The 14,148-nt window shown below is 38.6% G+C and overlaps 1 long non-coding RNA gene across 1 annotated transcript in view; it reads left to right on the top strand.

Moving 5' to 3' along the window:
• Positions 1-14,148, top strand: part of LOC141424211 (uncharacterized) — a 111,354-nt gene that overhangs the window by 2,717 nt on the left and 94,489 nt on the right. The window lies entirely within an intron of this gene.

Below are 14,148 nucleotides of genomic sequence, written 5' to 3' on the forward strand. Positions count from 1 at the left end.
TGCCACACCTCTCATTACTTAGAGTTTTAAAGAGTCCATTAGTTTAGCCCTCAGCATAGCCGTAGGAACTGTCAAACCAAATCGTTATGGGCTGGAAAAGCTTTCCAGCCTTATTATTTCACCGAGGAAAAAGAAAGAAAGAAAAGAAAAATATCAGTCTCTTCTTTATAGAAACCTTGGAGAGGGGGGTCTTATAGCAAATGAGATGTCAAATAAAAATATTCAGTATTAAGTATTTCTGTAGAGTGATTCAACTTACTTTGTGGTCGTGTTACATTTGAAAGAGACTGAAGTGAAAAACTTTGATGCCCATTTAAAAGTCACCTATTTTTGCACCATTTAAATTTCTTATGTATATCCCTTTCTCCTAGAGTCTAGTTGGAGCACGTGTGCATTTGTGCTCCTACAGTGAAGGAGGGTGTACTGAGTTGGGTAGTATCCTCCCAAAATTCATGTCCATCCAAAACTTCTATGACCTATTTGGAAGTTGTGTTTTCGCAGATTTACAGGACTGGAGTTGTTTTGCCTCAAGCCAAGGACAGAAAGGAAACTCTTCCCATTTTCCCCCATGTCCCTAACTTTCTTCTCTATTATCTTCTTAGGCTTCTACTCACTTGCCCCTAAGATGATGGTTTGTTCTATGACCCCATCCTTGACATTCTTCTCTTCATCCAAAGTCTCCTGTGTGATCACATCCTCATCCATGTGCACCAATAGCCTCCAAATCTTCCTTTCTATTGCAACTATTTCATCTGCACCTCAGGCCAATTTATTTGTTCTTCAAAATCTGTATGTCTAAGTTCAAACTCTTCACTTTCCCCCACTTGATTTTTTTACATTAGGTGAGCACTCCAATCTTTAACCTTTATTAAAGTAATGGTCCAGCCTCGTGTCCCATAGACCCAGGATCCAAAAACTTAGGAATGATCCAGAAAACTAAGAATGATTCTTGACCCATCCCCTCATCTTCCATCTCTCATCAGAAAGTCTCATATATGGAACTATTTAGGGAAGGCATGAGTGGAATGTACCCCATCCAGCTTCTCAGAGAAAAAAATTGTCCTAAAGTTGTCAAAAAGATCATCTAGATCTCTGTATATTTTTATAGGTAATATAAAGATATGCATAATGTGAAGTCAGCTATATAAATTATGAAATAAAACTATGATCCCTTTTGCTCAACCACTGTAAATACCTATAAATACATATTGGGCAATATTTAGTTGCTAAATTGATGGAGTTTAAAGGAATTGGAAGTTGTATGAAGAAAATGTCTTCATTAAGTAGTAGAGAACAGTTTACAATTATCCTCAACTATAGGAATTCTGTATTTTATTGGCATGTTTTCACATTTCACATCTTAAAGATTCACTTTCAGGGCTTAACTTAATCATGTTTGTATGATCATGATTACTGGTCATCTTGACATTAGTTCTAATAAAACTTGATGAAAATCAAATGTCATTTTGTAATTGTATCCTTCTATTATTAAAAATAAAATAGGCCTGTCTTCCCCCAACTTTTAATCTGAAAAATGTCATAAAACATAAGTACAAGAGGTCTTTATTTCTAAGTATTCAAAACAGAAACTCAGCAATGACTACAAAAGATGTTGAAAGAAGGCTGCATTGGAACTTTCTTGAAAATACCTGAAGTGAACTTAAGTGAGGAATAACATCATTTAATAATTCTAAAGGTGGTCCTTGCATGAGCTAGATATTATGTAAAATTCAACGGATCAATTTTACATATTCTACCCTTTCCTGGAGACTATAATTGTGTTTAGATCTTGTTCTAGAAATCCTCAGAAACCAGATAATAAAGAGAACTTTTTGGATCTTTTACTTTTTTACCCTTGGGTTTTAGGAAAAAAATGTTAAATATGTGTTTGTTTAGGTAGCTGCTTTTATTATTTTGACCTGAGGTATGGGACTTTATAAATCCGAGTGGGGTAGTTAATATTAGAGAATAGAATGTTAATACAATGAAGAGGGAAGTATTTTGGAGAGGATTAGATGGGAACTTTGGGGACTTTTCAAAACTATTTGGTTATGGTTAGTCCACAAAAGGTCTTATGATGATTTTGATCTTATAAACTGTGTTACATCGACAGACAAGATAAAAACCCATAATGTGACATGTATTTTAAAGAAATTAAGAAGAAAACTAGTCTTTTATATGTACCATATATTTACCTTTCCAAAAGTTCTTAAAACCGTCCCAAAGGCCATGTGTGGAAGGCTTATTTGCCAGCCTGTGGCACTGTTAGGGGTGTGTGGAACTTTTAGGAGGTGGGACCTTGTGGAAGGAAGTTAGGTCACTGGGGTGTGCCCTTGAAGGGGATATTGAGACCCCAGTCCCTTCCTTTCTCTTATTTTGCTTCCTGGACCCCATTTTCTCTCTGCAATGACGCACTGCCTCATCACAGCCCTGAAGGCAACAGGACCAACTTCTGAAAGCAGGAGCCAAAATAAAACTTTTCTACTTTTGGGTTGTTCATCTCAGGCATATTATCATAGCAACAGAAAGCTGACTAATGCGGGTCTTTGATTTTATTTATATTTATACTGCATCGCTTACAAATTAGAACTTTAAAAGTCAGTTCTTAAAATCTCTGCAATTAAATTCAATAAGGTGTGTTTATTATACTCACATTGAAGGCGACTATGAATACACTTGTGTTTAGCCTACTATCTTACTATATACTTCCTTCTTTGGTTTATTTGAATATTACTTAGAATTCCATTTTAATTTGCCTTTTGGTTTTTCAAACATCTTCACATAATGTTTTAGCGTTTTGTCTTTGGATTACAATATGCTTTCTTAATTTTTCATTGTCTACTTGAGATAATATTGTACTATTTCACATAATACGTCAGTCTAACCTCATACTCCATCTTTTGCACTATAGTTATAAAGTTACATCTACAGACAAGATAAAAACCCATAATGTGACATGTATTTTAAAGAAATTAAGAAGAAAACTAATCTTTTATATTTGCTATATATTTACCTTTCCAAAAGTTCTTACAACCTTCCCAAATATCCAACTGTCTATTTGGTACCATTTTCCTAAATTTAAAGAATTTACTTTAGCATTTTGGTGTGGGGTATGTGGTACAGGGGTTTGAACTCAGGGCTTGGCAAGTTCTCTACCACTTGAGCTACACCTCCAGCCTACTTTAGCATTTGTTTACTTAGATTCCTTTTATCTGAAAATGTTTTTATTTCACTTCATCCATCTTTAAATGTCTTTTCTACTCTATGATCTTTGTCATCTCTTTCTGAAACTCCAGTTATGAATATTTTAAGCCCCCTGATAATAGTCACAAATGTCCCTGAACTACTGTTTTCTTTGTGTTCTACAGATTGGATTATTTCTATTTACCCATTTTTAAGTGTGCTGATTCCTCACCCGTTCATTCTGCTACTAAATCCCTCTAGTAAATTTCATGTCATAGATATTGATATTTCAGTTATAGAATTTCAGTTCTTTAATATACTTTACACTTCTCTACTGATAATCTATATTCTTTTAATCATGGCAATATTTCCCTTTAACTCTTGGAGTGCAGTTATTATTAATTATTGCTTTTAAAAGATTGATTTGTTATCCTAATATTTGGATCATGTTGGAATTAGTCTCTATTGACTGAGAATGAATTACTTCTTCCTAGTTTATTTATTTCTCTATTTTTGGATTGTTAAGTAATTCTAGAGCACAACTTGAACACTGTAAATATCATATAGTAAAGAATGTGGAGCCTGTTCCATTCTCTCAACCACATTGATTTTCTTTTTAAATAGGCAGCTAGTGTGGCTAGACTCAAACTGCAAACCTGATATTGCTCCTAGTAAGTAGCAGCTCAAATCCGAGTTCAGCTTTTTAGCCTTGGCTGGGCCACTTTGAGTTGGCCCTGCATGAGCATGGTTCAGACATTATCAGTGATTGATAAAGAGTTTAAACACAGAGGTCAGGCTTTGTTTTCTCTAGTTCTCTTCCCTTACATCCTCCTCACATTCTAAAGGTTGTGGTTGCCCCTCTGACCTCTGGTTCTTCAATTCAAAGAGACTTTCTTTTCTAACAGAGTTTTAACTACTCTACATCACACAAACTTGGATTAATTTCAGGTGAAGGGTTGTAAAAAGTGGGAAACTCTTTCCCTACCTTTCCTTTGACCAAATGTGGACTTTTGTCCAGAATCTGCAGCCTGTTGGTCAGTCTCCACTGCTGTTAAAGTGCTTTATATTGTTAGGCGCTGAGGGGTAAGTTTAATAGAACTACTTAGCCATGACTGGAAGTGGCACTACCTGTATTTGTAATGGATCTATAAAGTAAGTAGGTTCTCAGGAGGAAGTAGCACGAACTCTTTCCTCTGCTTGGTTGGATTCCTCTCCAATGAAATACTCTTTTGGATATGTGTTAGCTTCCTGTTGTTATAACAAAAACCTGAGTTAATCAGTTTACAAGAAGAAAAGATTTACTTTGGCTCTCACTTTTGGAGGTTTTTTAATCCATGATCAGTTGGCTTTGGGGCCTGTAGCAAAGCCATATGTCATGACGGAAGCAAGTAGCCCTGCAAAACCACTCACTTTATGCTTGGGAAGCAAAAGAAAGAGGAAGGCGAAGGTGTCCTTCTATCCCCTTCAAGGGCATGCCCCCAATGGTCCAAAGACCTCCCACCAGGCCTCATCTCTTAAAGGCTCTACCCAGTAGTGCCACACTTGGAATCGGGCCTTTAACACATGAGTCTTTGAGAGGGACACTTAAGATCCAAACTTTAGTATCATACAACCCACTTTTAAAAAAATAGAATATATTTGCCTTGAAACTAAATCTGGAAATTGAGCAAAATGAAAAACAAAAATCATGTAAGGTGAATCTATTTGGCTATTACCTTAGAAGGAAGATCTATAAGTATTAATAACACTACTATTGCAGAATTTTTGAACAAAAACTTGTTCTTGGATTTCCTCTGAACTTTTCTCTAGTACTAACCACAATGTATATTTGATGGAGTTACTGTAAATTATACCTTTATCTTTGTAATTCTAAAGCTATACCTTTATCTTTGTAATTTAATTTGTGCTTAAATTAATTCCATTTAGATTTGAATAAAAACTTCCTAAAGTCACTCACATTTATAGCCAAACCTTCTTAAATGCAGCCTCTTTTATCCAATTTTAACACAACAGCAATTATTGTGTCTTAGAAAATATTACCATGTGATGCTTAGTCACTCTGGAACACTCTCAGGTAATTTCCATGCTCCCAGAAGTATGTGGCAAAGGCCAGGGAGAAATGTTCATTCAAACTTAATGTGAAACAACCAAGGTAAGAGAGAGTAAGGAGACACACCCAAAAAAGACAGGAATGTTATGAGATCAATTTTCTTAGCTATTGCCACAAAAATAATCATAAAACCTTGTCTTCTTAGTAATTACTGGATGATGATACCTAAAGATGAAGATTAAAATGTTTTGAAAAGAAGCAGAGTGTTTTCTTCTGAAAAGTCTCCCTTGTTCTCATAAGGAAATTTAGCTTCACAAATATTCATACTTGCAAAATTATAACATGCACACATGCACAGAGATACTCATTAGAAGAACATTAATAGCAAAAAAAAATTTCAAAACAGCCTAAAGACTTACCAATTGAAGACTGAAAACTATGATTCATCCTTTCAAAAGAAGGAAGATTGAGTTTGTGCTATTATGGAAATCTACCCAAGAGTATACAATTTAGTGGGGGAAAAAAGCATATTATCTATACAAATTATATAGATATACATCCAACTCATCTATTTAATTTCTTAATATTTATGGAATATATACATAATGATAGTCTGTGTATAATAACAAGGCATTGGTAACTGGGGTAATTCTTGTGGGGAGGGTCTAAGAACAGGAGTTAAGGACTTGTACTTTTCACTTAAGACCTACTTGTGCATGTTGGCTTTTTATCATGGGTATTTTTACTATTTAAAAAGAAGAACTTTAGAAATCACAGAACACCCTGTCAGAGAAGGGGCCTCATTTATTAATTTTTGAATGTTATGCTCAATTTATAACCCACTATTTATGAAACACATAAATACATACAAGGTATCATACTAGGTGCTTTGGTTAATTCAGGGAACAATCTGAGCCTTGCGTCCCATCCTCGAGGAACTAACCATCCAGTTATAGAGTATGACATAAAAGGTGTACGTGGTCAGCACTGAGCAAGAAGCAAGGCAAGGCTTTACAGGAGGACTTCTGGCTGTATGGAGGGATGATAGATGCAGCTGTAGCACCTGAACAAGAGAATGTGTCCCCAAAATGATGTTCCCTGGGAGAAGGCAGGACTAATTTTTCTGGAGGGAACAACAAAATTGTTTATTAGAATACTTTGTTGGTAAAAGACGTCCCTTCACCAGACTGTTTGTCACTACTGTCCAATTCTGCATGTCTCCAGGAAATGTGCAGGTAAGAGTAACTTCTGAATGGACTTCTGAGCTGCAGGGGAACTGAAAAGAAGTGCTTCAGTTACAGTGTAATCCTGTCTCAGTCTGAAGGAAAATGACCTTCCCAATTCAACAAAACAAAAGTTAAATTGTTTGTTGGAACCAAAAAGACCCAGAGATTTTTGATTCACTCTTAGGCGGAGAGGCATTCCAGGCTGAGAGAAAGAATGAGCAAAAGAAAACACAGAATTTTTTTGGAGAGATAGTTCCTAGGTGTGACCGAGCAGAAGTGATGTTTACTGCAAGGAAGCCAAACATACTTTGTAAAGAATGGGGCCAGATGTCATGACAGATATTGAATGTTACCTGGGATTTGGCATCAGGTGGGGGAGTTTTGAGGGAGAACTCAGTTTCCTTTAGAGAAATACTTGAGTGACCAAAGGACAGAAGTTTTAACTTTACACTTTTCTATCTTTTGAGTTTCTATCCATATGAATGCATTATTTAATTTAAAAATTACAATGAAAAATAAATTTGACCAGGTGTAGTGAAACACACCGATAGTCCCATCTACTAAGGAGACTGAGGTGGGAGGATCATGAGTTTGAGGCCAGCCTGGGCTAAATAGCCTGAGCCTGTCTCCAAAACAAAACAAAACAAAAAACAAACTTTGATGATTAACAAAGAAAAGGAGTCTGATTTATAGTGTTTTATGTATGTCATAAATTTTATTATCAACAAGTGGGCTTCAGAGAGCTCCTAGGTGCCGCTGGCTGCGCGTTAATTGTCCAAAGAATGTTGGCTCCTAGGGCCTGGTCACAGTTTTAGAATTTAGGGTCATAGAGTTGGAGGAGAGAGAACCCTTCACCCATGGGAGTCTGGGTTGAGCCACAAACCCACCCATGGGGAGAAAGGAACCCTTGTTACAGGTCAGCCCATTGTCAGAACCTTCAGAGACCTCTCGTTGCTCTCTATACACAACAATTTTTTTAAAAAAAATCTCTCTATAGAAAACTATAAAATTTTATGAAAATGTAAAGAAGAAAATCCTGTTTAAGATAGGAAAAGATAGCCCTAACCCTTCTTTCTTATAGCAAGACATTTGGAAATAACCAGCATGTTACTATTTACTTACTATAAGGGAAGGTAGGAAACAATTTGCAGGCCTTACATAAGGTAGATTTATTTCAAGCATCACTAGCAAGTTCCTGAACACACAGAGGTCTGTTTCTTACTCAAATGGTAGCCTGATGCCAATTGGTGATCGTTCCTCTGTTCAAGGATCTGGGCTGTTTCCTTATTGCAACTATGCTGTCTGGGATGCTGGCCTCCAAAGTCACTGCAGCAGCAGAAGAGAGGGCTGGGGGGGTGGTGGCATGAGATGTTTTTAAGGCTTGGATCAGTCGTTGTCACTCATAGTGCATTGGTTGGAATCCAGTCACATGGCCCCAACTGAACTACAATGATATCTGAGAATTGTGAGTCTGACCTAGCCCAGTGATGCCTGAAGTGTGTCCAAGAAGAGGAAACACAAGGCCCAATGAGTTAACACATTGTCCAGACGTTGAAGAAACTTTGCTAATAAGTAATGTAGATCTTTATAATGTAATATCATTTAGCCATTACAAATTAGGTTTTTCAAGAGTATATAGTGACAGAAAAATGCCAATGATAGTTGAGAAGACTAAGATATAGCTTGTTATGATTCTAATTTTGCAAAAAAAAGTAATATACATGTATTTGTGCACTTAGAGAGTAGAAGGAAAATAAGTCATTTATGTTAACTCTAAGTGGTTGGGTTAGGCTGGCTCAAGTGGTAGAACACCTGCCTAGCAAGTATGAGGCCCTAAGTTCAAACCTCAGTGCTGAAAAAAAAAAAAAAAAAAGAGAGAGCAATAAATGGTAGGATTATAAGTCACTTTTATTTAGCTTTTAATATTTGCCAAGAAATTGCTAAATTTTACATATTTCTTTGAAAAGAACTCCGTTTAATCTAAAAACAAGTTTCTTCTTTTTGTTCTTTTTTAAGTGAAAAAGAAACCCTCACCTCTTCTGAAACCAGAACTGATGCTTAAAATTCCTTAAGTGGAAGGTAAAATTTGCTATAGACCATGAACTTGAAGTTATGTTAGTAAGCTTTTTAATCAGCAGAGGGCAGCTCTCGGCTTTAGTTTATTTTTCTGTGTAGCATAACTGTAAGCCAGAGTCCCTGTTTTGCACATTAGTTGTGGGCAGAATCACATATTAGATTTATTCCCTGGGAAGGAGAAGCCAAAGCCAAAACCTCTTTGTCAGTGGCAAGACTTACTGAACAGTGTGTTTTGCTGAATCAAGCAAGTAAGCAAGCAGGTCTGACCCTCATGAGGTTCCAACTAAAAGACAGAACAAACCCATGTGCAGATTCAGCTGCAGAGCTAAGGAAACACCAACCAGTCACTCATCAGATGAACACTGCCTTTGCAAGAACACAACCACCCTTTGAAGATCAGGCCAGAGTGGTTAGAAATTCCAGTAGGAAAGGGCTACATAGAAACCGTATTTCATTTGCAGGGAAACTGTGAATTAAAAAATGTCACTTTAAAATGCAATACAGGGCAGGCAAAGAAGAGTGACAGACTCTAAACAGACAAAATACAGTTGGTGATTATAAACAAGAAAATTTGCTCAATATGTAGTTTTAATCTATTGTGTTAGAATAGTTTACGAAGTTGATTGTGTCCATTGTTGATTGGGGGGCAGGGTTCAACAGTTAATTCTCAAAACCAGCATTTAAGAGTACAAATTAGCCAGTCTTTATGCTGCCCAAATTTTAAATGTGTATCTACTTTGACAGGAAAATGGTGTGTCTCAGAATCTCCTTTGCCCCAAAACAACCAGTGCTGTAGACACAAGTACATGTGGAAGGGAGGCCTCTGATGCCCTGCAGTGCATGTAACCTGATATAACTTAACCCACTGCATCTAACCATCCTTCTTCAGCCTGGTAGTTTGCAAAGTGACTCACCCAATCTTTCAGCTCACAGCAGGGCAAGCTGAATGAGAGAGGTTGGAGGAGGAGGGGGAGGAGGGAGCCCACAGAGCCCTCTAGTGGCTGCTATTTAGAAAACAAGCTACTAAAAGGATTTTGCTTCAAGTCTGACATTAGGACATTGATTCTCCCGTTCCCCACACATACCCCAGACTGGCCCAGCATAGCCTCTGGCTTGACTTTGCCCAAGATGAGCAGTTTCCAGGGGATAAAACCCAAAATTCCTTCTCATTAATTGTTAAAGAATTTTTTAAACTGATATTTGCTAAAGTGTCGAAAAAAAGGACTTCATTGAGGATGGTCAAGATAGGTGTAGGGAAGAGGGCAGTGGGATTTTGCAGATGGGAAGAGAGATTGGGTCAGTGAGTGGAAAATGACTAAGAGACAAACATCATGGGATTCTGGCTAAACTGACTTAACAGGCTTCTTGCTAAAGATGACCAGGCTTCTTGGTGACCAGACATCACCTGGAGGATGGTGGCCTATGAGGAGACAGACCAGATATCTAGAGAGATATCTGAAGGGTGGGGTTGCTTTTTGTTTGTGGCTAAACAATGCTCTTTGCTAAAACTACAAGGAAGTACACAAAGATAACTAGGAGAAGGTTCAAGAGTCTGCCCAAAGTTTAACCATACAAAGAATCTTTGTTACAGTGCACCACCACAGAGAGCCAAGGATCCTGGGAAAATGGTTTCTTATGGGGATCAACATCCCCTTCCCTATAAAGTGCAGGGAATGCACTGCAGATTAACTTTTATAATGACCTTGAGTTATACAAAACTAAGAAAGTAAGGAAAATGCCATCTGATACAAAAGAAAGGGGACAGGCAGAAAAGGGAACGTCTGTGTTTGCAGTGCTTATTGTGTGCCAGGGATCAGGGCTGTGCATGCGTTAGTGTTAAGTGCTGGGCCACCCACGAACTCTAAGGTACCTTTGTGCTCATTAGCAGCAAGAGGGTGCAAGGCTCATCAGACAGAGGCTTCATGGGAAGCCTGTTTTCCCACGTGGGCAGCTGCATGCTGAGGCACACAGCTCACCAACAGGCACCTTGGGGGAGCGCGCCCTGAGTTTTTGCAACTCCTGCGTACCCACTGAGGAGGAAGAATGAAAGCTGAAATCTCCTGCTCCTCTGGCCAAGCTCTGATCCTGTGCCAGTCTGGAAGGGTCATCTCTGTGTAATAAGCACAAAGATACCTCAAGCACTAGTGACTCTGTGTGTACCTTGTGTCCTCTAAAGACCTACAAGTTAGGCAGAGGTGGATTTGCTATGAAGCTAATGACCAAGATGTTTCCAAGATCCAGGGAGAGGCTGAAGGACCTCCCTGGTCGGTCACATGGTTATATTTTGTACTAATTTTGTAAAAGTAGAGTAATTTACCTATATCACTATAATAATGTAAGCCTGTACAATTTCACTGTTAAAATTATTGTGACAGCAAATTTGGAGACATGCACAACTATTATACCCATTTTTTAACTAAGACACAGAAAGGTTAAACAGCATTACTGTTACATGACAGAGTTTCAATTTATTGCAAACTAGCCAGCTCCAAGGCCAGACAATCATGGAAAATATGTACATTGTTTCGAAGGGGACAGTTTCTAAGAGCATCCTATCAGGTGCTATTCATTCTTGCTCCCAAATTTCTAAATGTCATGAGATATAGATAAGAAATAACTTGAGATATGGCTCTAGTCAGAGGAGACTGATAATAGGGAGAAAACAAATGGTGAAGGCCATATCAGAAGGATGCATGGTCATTGTGAGACCAGTCCTGGCTTGTGTGGCAGCTGACAAAGGAGCCATTGTTACCAAAGAGAACAATGTGCCTCTAGCCGTTGTGTTAAAGTATGGTCTGTTGAGGAGGAAACACTTTTCCTGTACCTTCTAGGTTCCATATTTAGGGGAATGTGACTTTAACAGAAGACAGATCAACAGGAGAAAAGATTTTTTTTTAAATTAATATTTACATACACAGTAGTTCACAGGAAGTGAGACTCAAAGAAATGATTAGACTCAGAGGTTATGTATCCTTTTAACGAGGATAAGTTTGGGCTTTGAGGGAAGTGACTAGGAAATACATGGGGGAAATTAGTGGAAGATAAAAGATATTTTTATAAGATTTGTTTATAGATTTGTGGCAGTGCCAACTTTCCATGTCTAGTGTAAGAGTGGTTCTTTTCTTCCTGGCACAGGAGAGGGGGATTCCTTCACAAAAGGAATTTACGCCTTGCTTTTAAGCAGATAAAAGGAGGGCAGAGACTCTTCCCGAATCTGTTGATTTACAATTGCCTTCAACTCAAAACCATCGTCCCTAGCACATGCAAGGCCCAGGGTTCTAGACCCAACACCACAAGAAGAAAGAAATCCTTACATGAAAGTGGCATATTTTGAGGTGGAATATCCTGATCCCCTTCACATCTAAGACAAAACACTCTGGCTTGCTTAAAATCTACATTCATCTCCCTCGTACTTTAATTCTCTAGCTGTGAGAGGTCTGGGGAAAGATGGCAACTCCAATATGCCCCAGCCAGCTCTCACCTTTCTCCAGCTAGAAGAAGTGGTGGCAGGGGGCAGGGGGGTGCAGAGATTTTGGGTTCATACCTAATTGCATGATATTATCTATTTGCATAAGAAACTGCTATGGTTAGGATGTGGTTTGAGTATGTTCACCAGTTTTTTTGGGTTTTTTTGTGCTGCAATCTTGGCCCCCATTGAAGCAGTGTTGAGAGGCAGTGGCATCTTCCAGAGGTACTGCCTACTGCAAGGTCATTAGGTCATGGAAGTGCCACCCTTGAAAGTAGTTTAAGGTAGTTTTTGTCAGGTCCTGGGTAGTTCTTAAAAGAATAGGTTGATACAGAAAGAGCAAGCTTGGCTCCTGATGGTCTTTTGCTGCCTGACTTTCCATGTGACTACTCTCATGTCCTTCCTCCATGATGCCATCTGCTATCTTGTGATGTAGCGAAAAGGCCTTCACAAGAAATTGGACAGATGAAGCCTCCAGATCTTGGATTTTCAGCCTCCAAAACTGAGCTAAATAACACTTTTTTCTTCATAGATTATCCAGCCTCAAGTATTTTGTTATAGCAATAGAAAAACGGACAAACTCAGAAGCCTAGATGTTGGTCTCAGGTACAACTTGGAAGTTCTTTTATTAAAAGGTAATAGGAAAGATAGACACTGGGACATTACTAGCAGCATCTACCAAAGTCACAAAGCCAAGAATGGTTTGAGTTAGAAAATGGTGAGGCCTGAAAACTGTGAGTACAATATGAGAATTAACAAAGGACAAAAAAGTGAGAAAAAGAGAAGACCTAGCCAGGGGGTAATGAGACGCAGGTTATATGGGGCAAGAGAACAGTGGAGCACAAAAATAGAAGTTTCATGGAATGTTCACATGCTGTGTGCTATGATACTCCAACAGTGGACTCATGAGAACATTTGGGAGGCTCAAGAAGAAGACTGCCTGGTTCAGGGAATGAGGAGAAGAGAATGAAAAGGAACATAAAAGTGGCGGTAAGTTGGACCTGTTTCTAGTCAGTCTATGGCAAACGGTTTACTAATCCCTTACCAAGGAGTGAGTCACCATTACACAAGGCACCTGAGTAGTGACCACATCCTTCCCCTCTTTTCTCAACCAAGGATCTGGAGAGAGTGTTCTAGGACTCTTGGCCTCTATCTTCTCGTTGCTTCTCCATTCCAGTGAAGGACCTAGTTCTCGATCTTCAGAGACATCATTAGTGTCCCTGCCAGCACTTTCTTACATGACGTTCTCCTGCATCGTTCACTTCACCATTGCTTCTTCTTCACATTCTTTCTTGTCATTACATTTATAAAATCACGTTCTCCTAATTCTATCCATTTTCATCTTCTCATTTTCCTTCCTAAATCTTTCCTCTTCTACTCACACAGTGATATGTTAGAAAGGGTAGATTGGCCCATTCAAATTGATCACAACCTCCTTCTTGGTTTCAGAGGCAGGAAAGCTAAAAAGTTACCTATCCCCAGCCACCTTGTATCTAGGGTTCTTCTGCCAGTCAGGTGCTCTCATTGAGACCTGGAGAGAGGCATGAGGAATTCAAGGAAGCTATTTTGGAGAAGAATCTTGTCAAGGTTTTCATTGGATTTTTTTAAAACGTCCATTCAGGCTACCATAACAAGACTACCATAGCTGAGTGACTTAAACAACAAATAGCTATTTCTCACAGTTCTGGAAGTTGGGACATCCAAGACCAAGATATCGGCAGATTTGCTATCTGGTGAGGCCCACTTTCCTGATTCATAGATGGCTGTCATTTGCTGAATCACCAGATGGTGTAAGGAAGGAGAAAGCGTCTGTCTCTTAAGGGGGCTAATTACATCCAAGAGCATTACACTCTCAAGGCTCAGTCACCTCTAGACACCCCATATCCATGCTAGCCAGCAATTAAAGCAATAATGATGCATAACAAACCACCTATCTTAGTCTATTTGTGCTGCTATAACAGAATACTGGGTATTTTATAAAGAAGAGAAATTTATTTTTTATAAAGACTGGGTAATTATAAAGGACAGAAATTTATTTCTCATGGTTGTTGGGGGCTCGAAAGGTTGGTCTGTGATCTGAAAGGAACACTGTGACCTTGCATCATAGAAGAGCAAGAGAGAGAGGTAAAGAGCAACTCCCACATGCC

Source organism: Castor canadensis, chromosome 6, assembly GCF_047511655.1.
Source record: "Castor canadensis chromosome 6, mCasCan1.hap1v2, whole genome shotgun sequence".
Taxonomy (NCBI): domain Eukaryota; kingdom Metazoa; phylum Chordata; class Mammalia; order Rodentia; family Castoridae; genus Castor; species Castor canadensis.